A 15,346-nucleotide genomic window follows, 5' to 3' on the forward strand; every position below is an offset into this window, starting at 1 on the left:
AAAAAAAAAAAAAATCAGTGGGAGAGGACATGACAATTTTCAACATACTAGAGAATACCAAATTGTTTTCCAAAGTGGTTCCACAAATGAACAATCCAAGCAGCAAGGGATGAGTCATCCTCGTAAAACTTGGTATTGACTTTTTAATGTTTGTTTAGTAATGTGTGTGAAATTGTACTGAATATCTCAAAGCCATTTTAATTTTTATTTTCCTCATTACTATGGAGAGAACATATATTTTTATTTATATGGGTCATTTTTCTCTCCCCTCCTTGTGAAATTTTTGTACCTTACTTTTACCCAGTTTTCTATTGAATATTTCTTTTTAATCTTATTGAATTATAGGGGTTCTTTGTATGTTCTGGATACTAATATTTTACTTATAACCTATGTAGCAAATCTATTTTGATAAACAGATGTACTTCATTTTAAATGTTGTAGAATTTGTAAATTTCACTTTTTGGGGGGTTTGATAACTTACTTAAATACAAAGAGCCACAATTAAATTGTAAATATGTTCACCAAATTGTCTTCTAAAGGTTTCATAGTTTACCTTCTACATTTAGGCCTTTAATGCGTATAGAACTGCTTTTGTTTATGGTATGAATTCAAGATGTTTTTTTCATTTCCTCCCTATCTTTCTCCACTCCTCCCTTTTTCTCCTTCCTTTTTTTTCTTTTCCTCTTTTGACATGGATAATTAATTATCCCAGCATTATTTATTTAAATATTTCTCTTTCATGCACTGATCTGAAAATCTGTTAAAGCCCTTCTATAAGTGTGCATTTAAAAGTGTGTCTGTTTACTGGTCCATCTATTCTACTTATGGGACTATTTCTAAATAGTATTTTAAGAGAATTCTCCATATGCTCACAAAGCTTTTTCTTATCTAATAGTATCTTTGCTGTTCTTTGAACATTCAATACTAAAAGAAATTTTATTTTCTTTTAATTTTTTAATTTTTAATTTTATTATTTTTTTACATCTTTATTGGAGTCTAATTGATTTACAATGGTGCATTAGTATCTGCTTTATAACAAAGTGAATCAGCTATACATATACATATATCCCCATTCTCCTTAACAGAAATTTTAGAGACTACTAGTAGTGTTTTACACACACTGACAGTTTTTGTATTATGATTGAGATTTCAGCGACATTACAGACTCACACAGAGAGACTGAATATCTTTATGACACTGTATTCCAATCCATGACCATCGTATATTCATAGTATATTCCATAAAATTTTCTTATAATTACTGTTATGTATTATATTTTTATGTCATATTTTTGAAAATTATAGTTTTAACTGTTGTGGGTATGTCAAAATTTAACTGAAGTTTGTATTCTGAATTTCAACTATCTTGAAAAAATTGTCTTATTCACTGTAATAAATCATCAGAGGAGTTTTTGCTTTTTTAAAGTAGGCAATAATGTCACTTGGAAAAATGACAAAATACTTTTCCTTCTCAATCCATTTAACATTTTCTTCTTTTTTTGGAAATTTTATTATTATTACTTTATACTGTTTATCTAGCTAGGACTTACATGCTATATTGAATAGCATTGGCTATAGTGGGCACCAATCTCTTGCTCTTTTGAAAGGGCAATGTTTTCAGTGTTTCATAATTAACCTTGATATTCGCAATAGATTTTTGAGGGTTCTCTTTATTGAGTTAAAGAAATCTCCTATTTCTGGTTAGTTAAGAATCCTTGTTGATAGATGTGAACATTTATCAATTACTTTTTTGTGTTGAGGTCATTATATGATTTTAATCCTTTTATCTTTTTATGTGCTATTTTATTTATTTTCAAATTATTATCGCCTCTTGGCTTACTGTCTCAAGTTTGAAGTTAAATACCTATTCCTCTTGCTTACTGGAACTTTTCTGAGGCTGAAACAGAAGTTTCCAAGAGTGTCATTAGCTATACATTAAAGTTTTTTTCCATTCTTGTATGTCATTAATGTTGGTATCTGCATATATGTTTCTGTATATATAATATACACATTATGCACATATAATTATATATAATATGTGTAATATATGGGAAAATAAAGAGGTTAGGTTAAAACTATATTATATATGTATATAATAAAATTATATACTATTGTATATAATATATGTATTATTATTTTAACCTAATCCCATTAATTAAGGCTTAGAGTAAAAATATTTTGACAGTTGACTGGCAACTGTTATCTCCAACCAGAATTTTACACCAGAGTTTAGAATTTATTTATTTTGAATTGTTTAATTTTGTCTTAAATTACTATCCTACCTGTAAGCTACCTCAGGGTAGGAATTATTTTATATATGTCAATTGTATCCTTTGAATCACCTAGCAGAATATAAGACCCAAGAGAAATTTCGGATTGATCTGTTTCCTTTCACCAAGAACATGAAAAATAAGGTTTAGAAAATGCTTATACAAAAAAATGTCATTTGTAAATGAAACATTCAAATTATTGTCCAGAGTGTGTCCTACTCTGATTTTTTTCTATCAGACTGCAGGAAAACATGCACTCCAAGGAATATGGGGCAGTTTTTTAAATGTTGTTGATTAAGGTCTCTCTGAACTGTTAATTTTGGAAATATTTTTTTTTGAAAAAAGAAAAATAAGATCATGATATGCCTGTCAGACAATATTTTTAAGTAGTCTTTCTCAGCACTAAACATCATCTTGTACTTCAGGTGTGGGTGATTGATGTGTTCCCATTCCAGATACATCAGGAGTCAAAGTAATGTTTTATTTTACTTTTATATTCAAGGTGTCATTTCTACAAATCCTAAACATGCTTTGGAAAATTTCAAACCAGTTTTGAGCAGCTATTTAATGAACTGTGAACAAATCTCTGTTATATATAGTAGAGTCACTGTGTATATATGTGCTTTAAAGCTCAGTTATCAAACATTACTAGTAATGGAAGTTTCATTATGTAGGCCAATTTTTAACATGTTACCATCATAAAGAAAATCCAGGGGCTTCCAGGGGCTTCCCTGGTGGCGCAGTGGTTGAGAGTGTGCCTGCCAATGCAGGGGATACGGTTTCGTGCCCCGGTCCGGGAAGATCCCACATGCCGTGGAGCGGCTGGGCCCATGAGCCATGGCCGCTGAGCCTGCACGTCCGGAGCCTGTGGTCCGCAACGGGAGGGGCCACAACAGTGTGAGAGGCCCGCATATAGCAAAAAAAAAAAAAAAGAAAGAAAAAAAAAGAAAAAAAGAAAATCCAATGAAGTTTAATTTTCTTTATCTGCTTGAAAACATAGCAAGATCAAGTCTAGTGTGGTTTAGTAGAATTAACATTAGACTAGAGAACAGTATTATTCTGGTAGGTTATATTATTGTTCATACATATATGTTCTTTCTCTCCGCAGAAGATTATTTTCATCCTGTCCAGCTTGAAAAAAAATTTCATTATTTTCATATGAGCCAACTTGCTCATCTGACTTTTGTACCCTTCCTTATTGGAGGATTATTCATGCCTGTCCACTTGAATTAAGATTGATTTTGTGACTTACTTTGTCAATTAAATGTGAGCAGAAATGACATGTTACATTTCTGAGAGTAGCTTTAAGAGTCATATGTGGTTAGCAATGTCTTTCCCTCCTTCATACAAAGTAGCAAGGTTGAAGATCAAAGCTCCTTTGTCAGCTTGAGTTCTAACATAAAGATGATATGGATTAGAACAACAAATGAACATTGATAGACATTTGGTAGGAGTGAGAAAAGCCTTTACTGTTGTATTCCCACTACAATTCTGGGGTTGTTAGTAACTGGTACATAATAATCTATATTATGTAACTGCTATATAATAATATATACAATATAATATATAGTAATATATACTATATATAATATATATTATATAATATAGTAATAATATAATACTATATAATATATAGTATATATAATATATAGTAATATATTATATATAGTAATATATATTATATATAGTAATATATATTATATATATTATATATAGTAATATATAGTATATAGTAATAGTAACTGCTATATAATAGTCTAACCTATGCTGACTATTATCTTTAAATTACCATTCTGACTTTGTATATTTTTGTTGAATCGATTCCAAATTTTTAACTCCTGATGTGTCCTAGTGATTCAAATAGATCATACTTACATACTTTTAAGTGAAGCTCAAATTCATTTATTCACCTATTCACTTATTAATTCAAAACTACTTACTACAGTCCTATTATGTGAATGACACTGTACTTGTACTGATTATACATCAACAAGCAAGAAAAGCAATGTCTTCATCTAGCTTATAACCATGGAGCATACAGATATTAAGCCCTAACCTCACAATTAATTACAAATATTAAGAGCACAATAATTGCTATGTACTTTTAAATAATATGTTTTGAGGAATTCTTTTAGAGATAAGAGTTAGTAATGAATTTCTTAAGAAAGCAATATTAACTCATCTAAACAGTTTAAAAAAGGGAGAAGAAAACAGAGTGAAAATGGCAGAGTAAACACTTCTAAAAATTATCTTCTCTATAAAAGTAATGAGAACACTGGCAACAATTGTGAAAATTCAGTTTTTCACAAATCTGGAAATTAACCAAAGTCTTGCAAAACCCTCGAGTCCATTTTTTTTTTTTTTCAAGAAAATCAACTGAAACTTGGTATGAATAGTGAGCTTATGACATGTTTACTTGTCTTATTCCCATCCCTCTGTCTCTACAGTGGTCTTAAAAACCAACAGCCTGCAGTCATAATAGAATTAGAAAGGTGGCAGACACTGGAGAAGGCAGAATGCTGCAGGAGCTCCTTTAAGTCCCACTCCCACAATTTGTCATTATTTGATTGGTCTGTTGGTTCCAAGAAGTCACAACTTGTTAGGCTGTATACATGTGACCTAACACAGAGCTTCCCCAGTGTGAGCAGTCTTTGCCCCTGCAGGAGAAAATATATATACTGGAACCAATCTCCTGCAGATACCGAGGAATGACTGTATTACATTAATTGATTAAAGGACCCCACAGTGTCATCCCAGTTGAACCATCTGTGCAATTAACACTTCTTGCCCTCCCCTCACCAAAAACTCACTCTCTCATTCCATAAGAATCTCAATTTTTCCTAAGTGTTAAACAATCTAATTATCAGACAAAAGTGTGAATATCTAAGAAACTTAACCTCAGGTTGTTAATCCTTGAGAGGAGAGATTTATTTGCTTTTTTGGATGAAATCTGTTACTGAGTTAATCTCCGGTTGTGGAATATTTGCGAGACTTTCTGTCTTATGAACACCCACAAAACACTCCTCTACCTCAGTCCCACATTAGCCATTGCTTCTTATATTAACCACTCTAGTTTTCATTTTTACCTTTTTGTGCAGTTAAAACATTAAACTGAATTTCCTCAGTAACTCTTCTGTGGCTGACACTGTGGGTAAACATATAAATACAGTGTAGTAGTCAATAACTCAAGCTTTATGAAGGAATCCTAGAGGTGGAGTCTCAGCCTGTCCTACTACTAGCTGTGAAATCAGGCTACTTAACCTCCCTAAGTCTTAACATTTTCATGTGAATTAAGGTAGTAATAGGAATGTTATGAAATTAACTATGAAAATTCAACGTAAAACATAAAAAACAGTACCAGGCACACAGTAAACACTAGGTAAAGCTGATCTGTGGTGATGATGATAAGGAGAAACATTTTTTATTTCCTTTCATCAAAGACTTTGTACCCTCTTAAATTATGAAAGCATAAACTTTCAAATTTTTTTCTAAACTAGAAAGAGTTTCAGTTATTAAAAAGAGAATCTTCATTTTTGAACCTTGCCTTCAATTTCGCTAATGTAATTTTTTTCAACTTGAGGCTTTTTGATCATCTCTTCTGAGATTTTCTGCAAAATTTAGTATGTATGGTGACTTCAGAAATGTATAAACACTGTTAAAGTTTATTCCAAGCAGATGTCACCTACTACAGGAGTATATAAAATTTAGGATTCTACATAATGAAAATATCATTAATATTCTTGTCCCATCAAACGAGTCAAGCTGGTTTTCCAGTCACATAATGTAGAAGTGTTTTCTATCAAATTGTATCTTTCAGTCACACCATTCTATTCATTACAAAGCATTGCTAATATTATTACAAAATATAAGGACAGCTAGCAATGTAAATGTAGTCACTGATTATTATGAATATCATAAACTCCATATTCAGAAGACATAGGCTTTTTGGCACTGTAAGTTCTATATTTAATCTATCTGCATATGTATATGTAATAACTACTATGGCAATACTCAGGATCTTTGACAATATTGCCAACAAAATGTGAAAGAATGCCCTTATTATCTTAAACTGCACAGTGCTCTGAAGCCAAAGTGAAGGGATTAGTGTCACTGTTCATAAGGCCAGTGCCAAAAGAGGCCCTTTCATCTTCTTAGTGAATTCCCAGATGGCAGGGCAAAGGCACAGAGGGACTTCAAGGGGCAGAGAATTGTATAACCTTGGACGTGCAGTGTGTTTCTTAGGTGATTACTCAGCAAATTACTGCCTTCTAAAAGAACATACCATATTGCCAAGGCAAGCATTTTGTTTCTCAATGGATCTGTTACTCAGAGTCTATTTGGATGCTTTAAAAATAGATAATAAGAGAAAGTAGAATAAATTTTTGAACTGGGTAAAGGACTAGAATTATCCTGTGGAACAATTTTATATCTTCAATATGTTATCTTAATAGCCTTTAAAATTTTTACCTAGGTGTTTTGTTTTATATAATATACACATTCCTTTTTGGAAGACTTTATATGCAGGAAAATAGTTACACATGTATGCTTATGAGTAGCCTGTAATATTCAAAGGCATGTCTCATGCTGAAGACTATCTCTTTCCCATGGCTTTGAGTCACTCATTGTTTTGCCCAGAATCTCTGAATCTCTATGGTGGCTGTCTGTATTTTTGGTGAATCACTTTAATTATATTTGGCTCAATTTTACATAATTTAATCAAGTGCTATATTTTTGAAGTATGAGGATGAGAAGGGAGAGAGGGAGAAGGAAAGAAATCAGAGGGGGAAAGGAAAGGAGAAGGGGGAGGAGAGGGAGAGGGGAAAAGAATGTATTCTTCTAAGCTTAGATAAGTGAATCAGTTCAGGTTTTAAATCAGAAAGACATATTGATTAAAATGAAAGTTCATATACTTCATGAAATAAACAAAGAAACATCAACAAAATTAATACAGCCTAAGAGTAAACTTAAGATGTTCATATCTGACTTTAGTTTTAGTATATGATTCTGAAAGTTTATAAGCCATAGGGGATATTGCACAGGTTGTGATCGTACCAAAAGAAAAGAAAAGCTGTCTATCATCGACAGTCCGAGTCTTAAAATGTGTTGTCAAATGTGCAGCTATTTCACACAGTTAAAATAAGCTAAGAAAATGACTTCACATTCAATATAGCTTGATGCCTGAAACATCTGAATTAACTCCCATGTGAAGTTCACTATCGTCTACTTTTCAAAAATCACATTAGCTGCATGGTGTCAGTAAACATTGATAAATTACAAAAAATAACCAGTGTGGGGAAATATGACCTTTAAGATTTTAAAAAGTCAATCATTCCCCAAAAGTGTATTAGATATTGCTGGTCTTCATTCATATTTAAAATGCATTTATTCCACAAATATTAAGTATTTGACGAATGAAAGGTATGGTGCTGGATTCCATAGGGAATACAAAGATTTATAAGATGTGGTGCCCAATCTCAAGAAGTTTGCCACTGAGTTTGAAAGGAAAAAATGACCCAAATAAATATCACACAAAGCAATATATCATTATAATATAAATGGCACATAGGACGTTCTCTTGACTTTCTAAGAAAGTAGAAATGATCTTTGAGAGAAGCTATTAGGATCTTGAGATGATATTAAGCCAATGATAGTTACAGAAGGTGTTGTTTAAGCAGTGATATTGCAGGATCAATGTGCTTCGAATTTCTGGCAGGTATGTGAAGGATGAACTGAAGTTGTCAAACATGTGAAAATGATTAGCCAGCTTTTTCCACTATGAGTTTTGCTTTATTCCATTTTAATAAATATTTATAATGCAGTCCTAATAATTTTCTTCCATGGGAAAAGAAACAAGAGTGCTTCTCAAAGATGTTCACATTGCAGGGTTTGTCCAGTTGCTCCAGATACAACCAAAGGGTGTTTAAAAAAAAAAAATTGTAATTATCCTTGGATTCAGATAAGTTTAAGTATTTCTTGTGAAAACTTAAGAAATTTGAAGAGTTCTTAATAGAATAGAAAATACAAATAATGTAATCCAAACTAGAAAAACTTTGGCCTGAAAGGAGGAGAAAATGTTGAGTATAGCACAGTATTTACCACCAGGAAATATCTCACAACCTATCTGCTTGTGAACCCATGTCCAAGTAGACTAGAAAATTGGGAAGTATTAATAAAACTTGACAGAGACATCTGTGATTGTCAACCATCTTTGATAACATGATGAGCTACTCTACCACTACAGCAGCCAAACTTACTATGGCCCAGCTTTGCAATTTCCTCTTATGAAGACTGGTAAATTTTAATATGGCTTAAACCAGTTTGGAATGAGTTTCTGTTACTTTCAATCAAAAGCCTTCTACTTGACACAAACAATAAAAATTAATTTCAAGCCACATGGCCATGTGGAATAATGCTCCCGTTTACAAAACTTAGAAGATCTGGCAGAGATACCTATTTAGGAATGTGATCATTTCAATATTATTGGTATTAAATTGAAGATGGGGATATCTCTCTGGCTACAACAACATAAAGGCGATGATTATTCACTTACGCACTTAATATGTAATATTAAGCAAATAAAAGTAAAGAAGTAAAGCAAAAATTAAGTCAAGGAAGAACATAATATTAAAAACAAATTAAAAAAAGGAGACAACTGCATGGTCCAGAAGTAAGGAGTATTTATAGTCCTAATAAGATAATCACAGAATGATGATTTAACCAAAAATAATAGTACAGTATTGGAAACAAGAAGGTATGATGATGAGATATATTCCATAACTATAATTTAATGTCTAAAATTGATTAACTGAGAAAAGGCAGTATAAATATATTATTTTAAAATGCAAAAATAAGATGAGATAAGTAACAGATTTCAGAGAGACTTGTTTTGGTGTAGAGTTGGGTAAGGAAGGCAGCTGAAATTTTTCTCTATAAAGGTTTAATTTGAGTTTTTTAATGATGTTCAAATATTGAAAGGAAATATTCAGTTTTAAGGCACAAGTAGTGTTCTATTGTGAATGCAGGTTTTTTTTTCACTCTCAATAATAAGGTATTTATGAATATTTCTGAATATTTTCTTATTTTAGATGTGTCTTACACTCCTTTGGCTAGATCTTTATAAAAAAAGAATCTATTAAATGTTATTTTTTATTAACGTATTATTAATCATTTACTGTATCCAGACTCTATAGTAGATCCTAAAGCTATAGATATAATAGAATATTTATTGCAATTGACAGTTCATATTCTTTTGGATTAAATATATATATATATATAAATAGTTAAAATTACATTTAAGTGTCTTAAGTGATTTAACAATGACAAAGAAGGATTACATGAAAGATCTAGGTTCCAGGAGACAGATGAATCCTGACTTATAAGAAAAATAATCTAGAACTTTTAGAGACTACTGTTCCCTAAAACATCTTGGTGATTGCAACTGTATTTATTAATGCCATTTTAGGTACTCTTTTTCACCTTTTTGGATTTTTTCAGGAACAGCGCACCTAATTTGCCTTTTAAGTACATGTTAAACTGTCATTGTTTTAAAATGCTTTTAATTTGCATATTTACTTGGAAGTGTTTTATACATCCTTTACTGAGGGTACATGCAGACACGCGCACACACACACACACACACACACACACAATTGCAACTTTATTATAATTACAGAGGATGCCAATTTTTAAAAAATGTGTTGAGTCTATTTATAAAATAAGAAAACAAAGTGCAATCTCTATTGAGTACATCTGAGCATTCCACAGTGTTGAATCTCAAGCCATATTAATGGTATGAATAAGTATTACATATTATTCTAACTGATAGACTATCCATAGGCAGACTAAGAGAAAGTAATATTACTTAACCTCCAATATATAAACAGCCTCTTATCAAAACGTGAAAGGTGTTTGCATTCTCCTTGCTTTCCAAATTGGTCATCTGCCCTTTCTATCACTGGGAGTTATGTTAGATTTCCCCTTCAGTTTATTTTTATTTTTTATTTTATTTATTTATTTTTTTTTTGTGGTACGCGGGCCTCTCACTGTTGTGGACTCTCCCATTGCGGAGCACAGGCTCCGGACGAACAGGCTCAGCGGCCACGGCTCACGGGCCCAGCCGCTCTGCGGCATGTGGGATCTTCCCGGACCAGGGCATGAACCCGTGTCCCCTGCATCGGCAGGCGGATTCTCAACCACTGCGCCACCAGGGAAGCCCCAGTTTATTATTTTTTTAAAGCATACTTGTTGATATTTATGATTCAGTACATAAAATTGCATCTTTCCTACCCAAGTAAATTGAAATTAAAAAAAAAAGTCTCAACTCTGTTCTAGTTTTTGAGTTTCATCTTTGAATACATCAATCAACTCCAAATTTCATCATCTATATCAATATAATCAAAATGCCAGGAAATTGTCCTGATAATTATTTAGGCTGAACTGATTAAGATGGACAAAGACAATAAAAAAACTACAAAAAGAAGAGAAATACAGATAATGAATAAGTTTCACAGGAATTTTAAGATGTTTATTCCCAGCTCTTAATGTAACATTTTAGAATTTACTATATTTATACCTAAGACAATTACTTACATTATATTCTACTAGAAAGTACAGTTATGTTGCTATGAAAAAATAAAAATAATTTTGACAAAATATTTAAATATGGACTCCATAAAGATTCCACCTCAATATTTCTGAACGTTTTGTCTATTGCCATAAAAAGAGGCACAGGGCTTCCCTGGCGGCACAGTGGTTGAGAATCCGCCTGCCGATGCAGGGGACACGGGTTCGTGCCACGGTCCGGGAAGATCCCACATGCCACGGAGCGGCTGGGCCCGTGAGCCATGGCCGCTGAGCCTGCGCGTCCGGAGCCTGTGCTCCGCAACGGGAGAGGCCACAACAGTGAGAGGCCTGTGTACCTTTAAAACAAATAAAAATAAAAAAATAAAAAGAGGCACATAATAAAACCATTCTATGAGATGGAACTAGCAATATTTTCCCTCCTTAGTACATCACTATATGTTGCTATTTTTAAAATAATTATTAATATCCATTAGATGGTGAAAATTGTCCTCCAAGAGCAAATAACCGAACAGTCATTCATAAGCCTGACTCATATAAATGAGTGGATAAATGAATGAGGGGTAGAGAGAGTACTGCCAACCACACTTCCATGCATTTTGAAATATTCCTGGTAGTTACTGAAATTAGTCGTCAAAGACTAGTTTGTAATTTTGTTTACTTTGAAGTTAGTAGAAAAGGACGTTTGATAGGAATAACTAGAAAAACTAAAGGGAGGTGCCCTGGTAAATCCCATTTGTTAGAATGGCTCTTTCATATAAGTGCATACTTTAGGAGGAATAGTAAAGTATACAACTCCTCTCAGGGCAAAAATGAGATCAACTGCTCTTAAATAGTAGGGCCAGAGCTCTGTTAATAATAATGTTTATTCAATTTTGAATTCTACCTTGTTATCTACGATAATGAAATAATCAATACTTTCTTGAAATATAATTTACATCCAGTGACATGCACAAATATAAAGACAGAGCTTTGTGAACTTTAACACATGTGTACCTTCCTATAACTACCACCTAGATCAAGATACTGGATATTGCTCTATCCCCAGATAGTTCCCTCCGCTCCCTTCAATCAACCATATTCTCCTGCTCTAGGAGGAGCAGGAGAATTTGATTTCTAAGAATAATTTGATTTTTGATTTCTAAGAATAATAGCTTTGTCTGTTCTAGAACTTCCTATAAATAGAAACATTCTGTGTATACCCTTTTGTGACTGCTTTTGCTCATTGTGGTTTTATCTTTTTTTCATGTTTCAGAAAGTGTTCCTTTTTATTGCTGAATAGCATTCCCTTTTATGTGATGCATCACAATTAATTTATTCTTGTGCTGATGGATATTGTACTTGGGCTGTTTCCACTTTGGGGCTATTTCAATAATGTTACTTCAATGTTCTGGAATTAACCTTGGTTTACACATAAACCTATATTTTTGAAAATATTGCATAATTAAGGCAAAGTTCTCATTGGTGGAAATCTATTGGAAGTGGATAACTATTTTCAATTTTCCTCCATGGGTTGGGTAATCTTTTAAGTCTAAATCTTAAAGCAGAGACTGGTATCAATATTTTTTTAAAGTTGTCTTTAATTTTATTGTTTTACTGGCTTCATTGAGATACAACAGACAAATTAACTTTGTGTAAATTTAAGGTGTGCAAGGTGATGATTTGGAATACATATATATTATGAAATGATTACCACCATAATGCTAGTTAACACTTGCATCACCTCAGATAGTAACCATTCTGTGTGTGTGTGTGTGTGTGTATGTGTGTGTGTGTTGAGAACATTTACTATCTACTTTCTAAGCAAATATTCAGTATGTAGTAAAGTGTTAACTATAGTCACCATGCTATACATTAGATCTACAGAGTTTATTCCTCTTATAATTGAAAGTTTGTACCTGTTGACCTACATCTCTTCATTGCCCCCAACTTCCAGCTTCTGGCAACCACCAATCCACTCTCTGTTTCTATGAGTTCAAGTTTTTTAGATTCCACATTTAAGTGAGATCATGCAATATTTCCTGTCTGACGTATTTCAGTTACTGGCATCAATATTTATAACAATAAACCCAGGGTACTATTAACAATTACAAGGCATAGGTCACAGAGAACGGAACCTCCACCTGTTAAAGTGTTGACTTCTCCTAAAAAGGGCAGAAAGCTAGGAACTTAGCTAACACAACCATATTATCTTAGGATGATTAGCAAGTACTTTTTATAAGAAATAATTTTAAAAAATCAATTAATCCTAGTATCAATTGAGGCACAGAGAGCTTAAGAAAATTGCCCAAATTCCCAAAGCCAGTAAGTGGAGGGGTTTAGATTGAACTCCGGACTTTTGCCTCAGATGTCTATTTTGTCTCTACTTATCCAAATAATTGAGTAGATGAACCACTGTCACCCCTGATGTGGAACAGAATTTTCTCAAGGGAGAGAAATCTTGGCTCATGAATGTCTCCAGCTGCTTAATGGGAACCTAGATGAATTTCATCAAATATACTGTTTCCAGAGTCAGTGGGTTAGTTTTCCAGAGCAGTTTAGGGATTATCCCACAGATTTTTCTAGAGGCACTGAATGTAGGATATCATGGTAACCTTAAAGATGGATTAACTACACATTTTCGAGTTTTTCACAGACAGTGCTTCATTCATGGGGGGTCGAAGCCCATAAAAAGCAGTGGACTTTTATTTCTAAAATTGTAATGTAAATGCTAGCTAGATAATAGAATTTACATTTTGGGAAGACTATATTAACGAGGTATAGAAAGAACACAAACAGATGTAAACACAGATAGAAACACAATGAATATCATTTGAATAACATGTAAAATACATCTTTTTCGTAGTCTCTGCTGAAACAGCTTAAATATCATTAACTTTATGAGTTCAATCTCTTCTAAGAGGGATCAGAGGTACACAGATCTACGGGTACATTCTTCCACTTTAGGGACTCATCAGGTTAAATTCCTAGGCTTAATATTTACAACGGTGCAAAAGTTCACGAGCTCATAATCCTCTTTTTGTGCCTAAGAAAAAAATCATCTTATTCTAACATAAAACTAGGCTTGAGTATTTATAAGATGTGAATGAAAGGACAGATTCAACTATACTTCAATTAAAAAAAAAAAAAAAAAAAAGAAACGTAAATAACTCATCAAGTTGGGGAAGCAAGTTGTGGCTCCTTTTGTAATTTTTCTCCTAGGGCTTCACGTGTAACCTCTCTCCCGGAAGCACGGACACACGTGAGGCTGATGTGTACTCTAGAACAGTGGTCCCAACCTTTTTGGCCCCAGGGACCCGTTTCACGGAAGACAATGTTTCCCCGGACAGTGGGGTGGGAGGATGGGTCAGGCGCTAGTGAGTGATGGGGAGCGAAGGCGAGCAGCAGATGAGGCTTCGCTCGCTTGCCCACCGCTCACCTCCTGCTGTGCGACCCGGTACCTAGTAGGCTGAGGACTGGTACCAGACTGCGGCCCAGGGCTTGGGGACCCCTACTCTAGAAACTTGTCCTCACAGCATTTCATAACAGATAGTGCTTAAAGTGTAGAGGAGATCCTCAAGTGAAAAGGCTTTCTTAAGCCTTATCTTTCCTAAATTTTTTCCCATTTAAAGCAAAGGTATGCTACATTAACTCACAAGAGTGTTTTTTTTTATTTCCTTCTAACTATATAGAGACACCTTATTTTTCAATCAGAATGGTGTGTTTATCTTCTTTTTAAGTTCTATTTACTCTTATCTAAAACATTACCTTGCTGAAACTACATTGCTCCTGCTTGAAATGCCCTGATCTAGTAGACAACTGTAAGCGGAACCTTGCTGCAAAATACATAATTAATTAGGCCACTGAAAGCATACTCTATTTCTCAAAGGCCACCTTATACCAGGCACTGTACCTAAAACCATGAAAATATTGGTCATTTGCTAAAATAGAAAATTTACAGAGGGGATAAGTGGAGAAGGATCGTAATCCATGTTTATAAAAGCTATTTAAGTCCATCAAGAGCTTCAAAAATGATTTGCATCTGACATGTTCAAAAATTCATTTAAAACATACTTAAAGGAATTAGAAGTGCAGGACTATAAACTTGAAATAGACAAATGAATATGCTAACTAATTCTTGGTGGTAAAAGAAGAGGTCATATAGATAATTCAGTAAAATAAGATTCTGGGATTACTCACTTCAGCTGTTGAGTACCTGAGGGTACATGAATGACTTTTATCCAGAGACAACTTTACAGAGTGTCTAGTTCAGAGGGCAATATATTATCATATAAATAATAATAACATAAGTTTGATATTAGAGCTGTTGCTAAAATGGCTAAGAGGTAGACATTAATATTGTCTGTTAGGGTAGCGGAAGGCTTAAAGAGCTGATGAAATTGGAGAAGAAATGTGAATTATAAGTAAGATTTTACAAAGCTACAGTGAGGTACCACCTCACACCAGTCAGAATGGCCATGATTAAAAAGTCTACTAATAACAAATGCTGGAGAGGAT

Source organism: Kogia breviceps, chromosome 16 (assembly GCF_026419965.1).
Source record: "Kogia breviceps isolate mKogBre1 chromosome 16, mKogBre1 haplotype 1, whole genome shotgun sequence".
NCBI classification, from domain to species: domain Eukaryota; kingdom Metazoa; phylum Chordata; class Mammalia; order Artiodactyla; family Physeteridae; genus Kogia; species Kogia breviceps.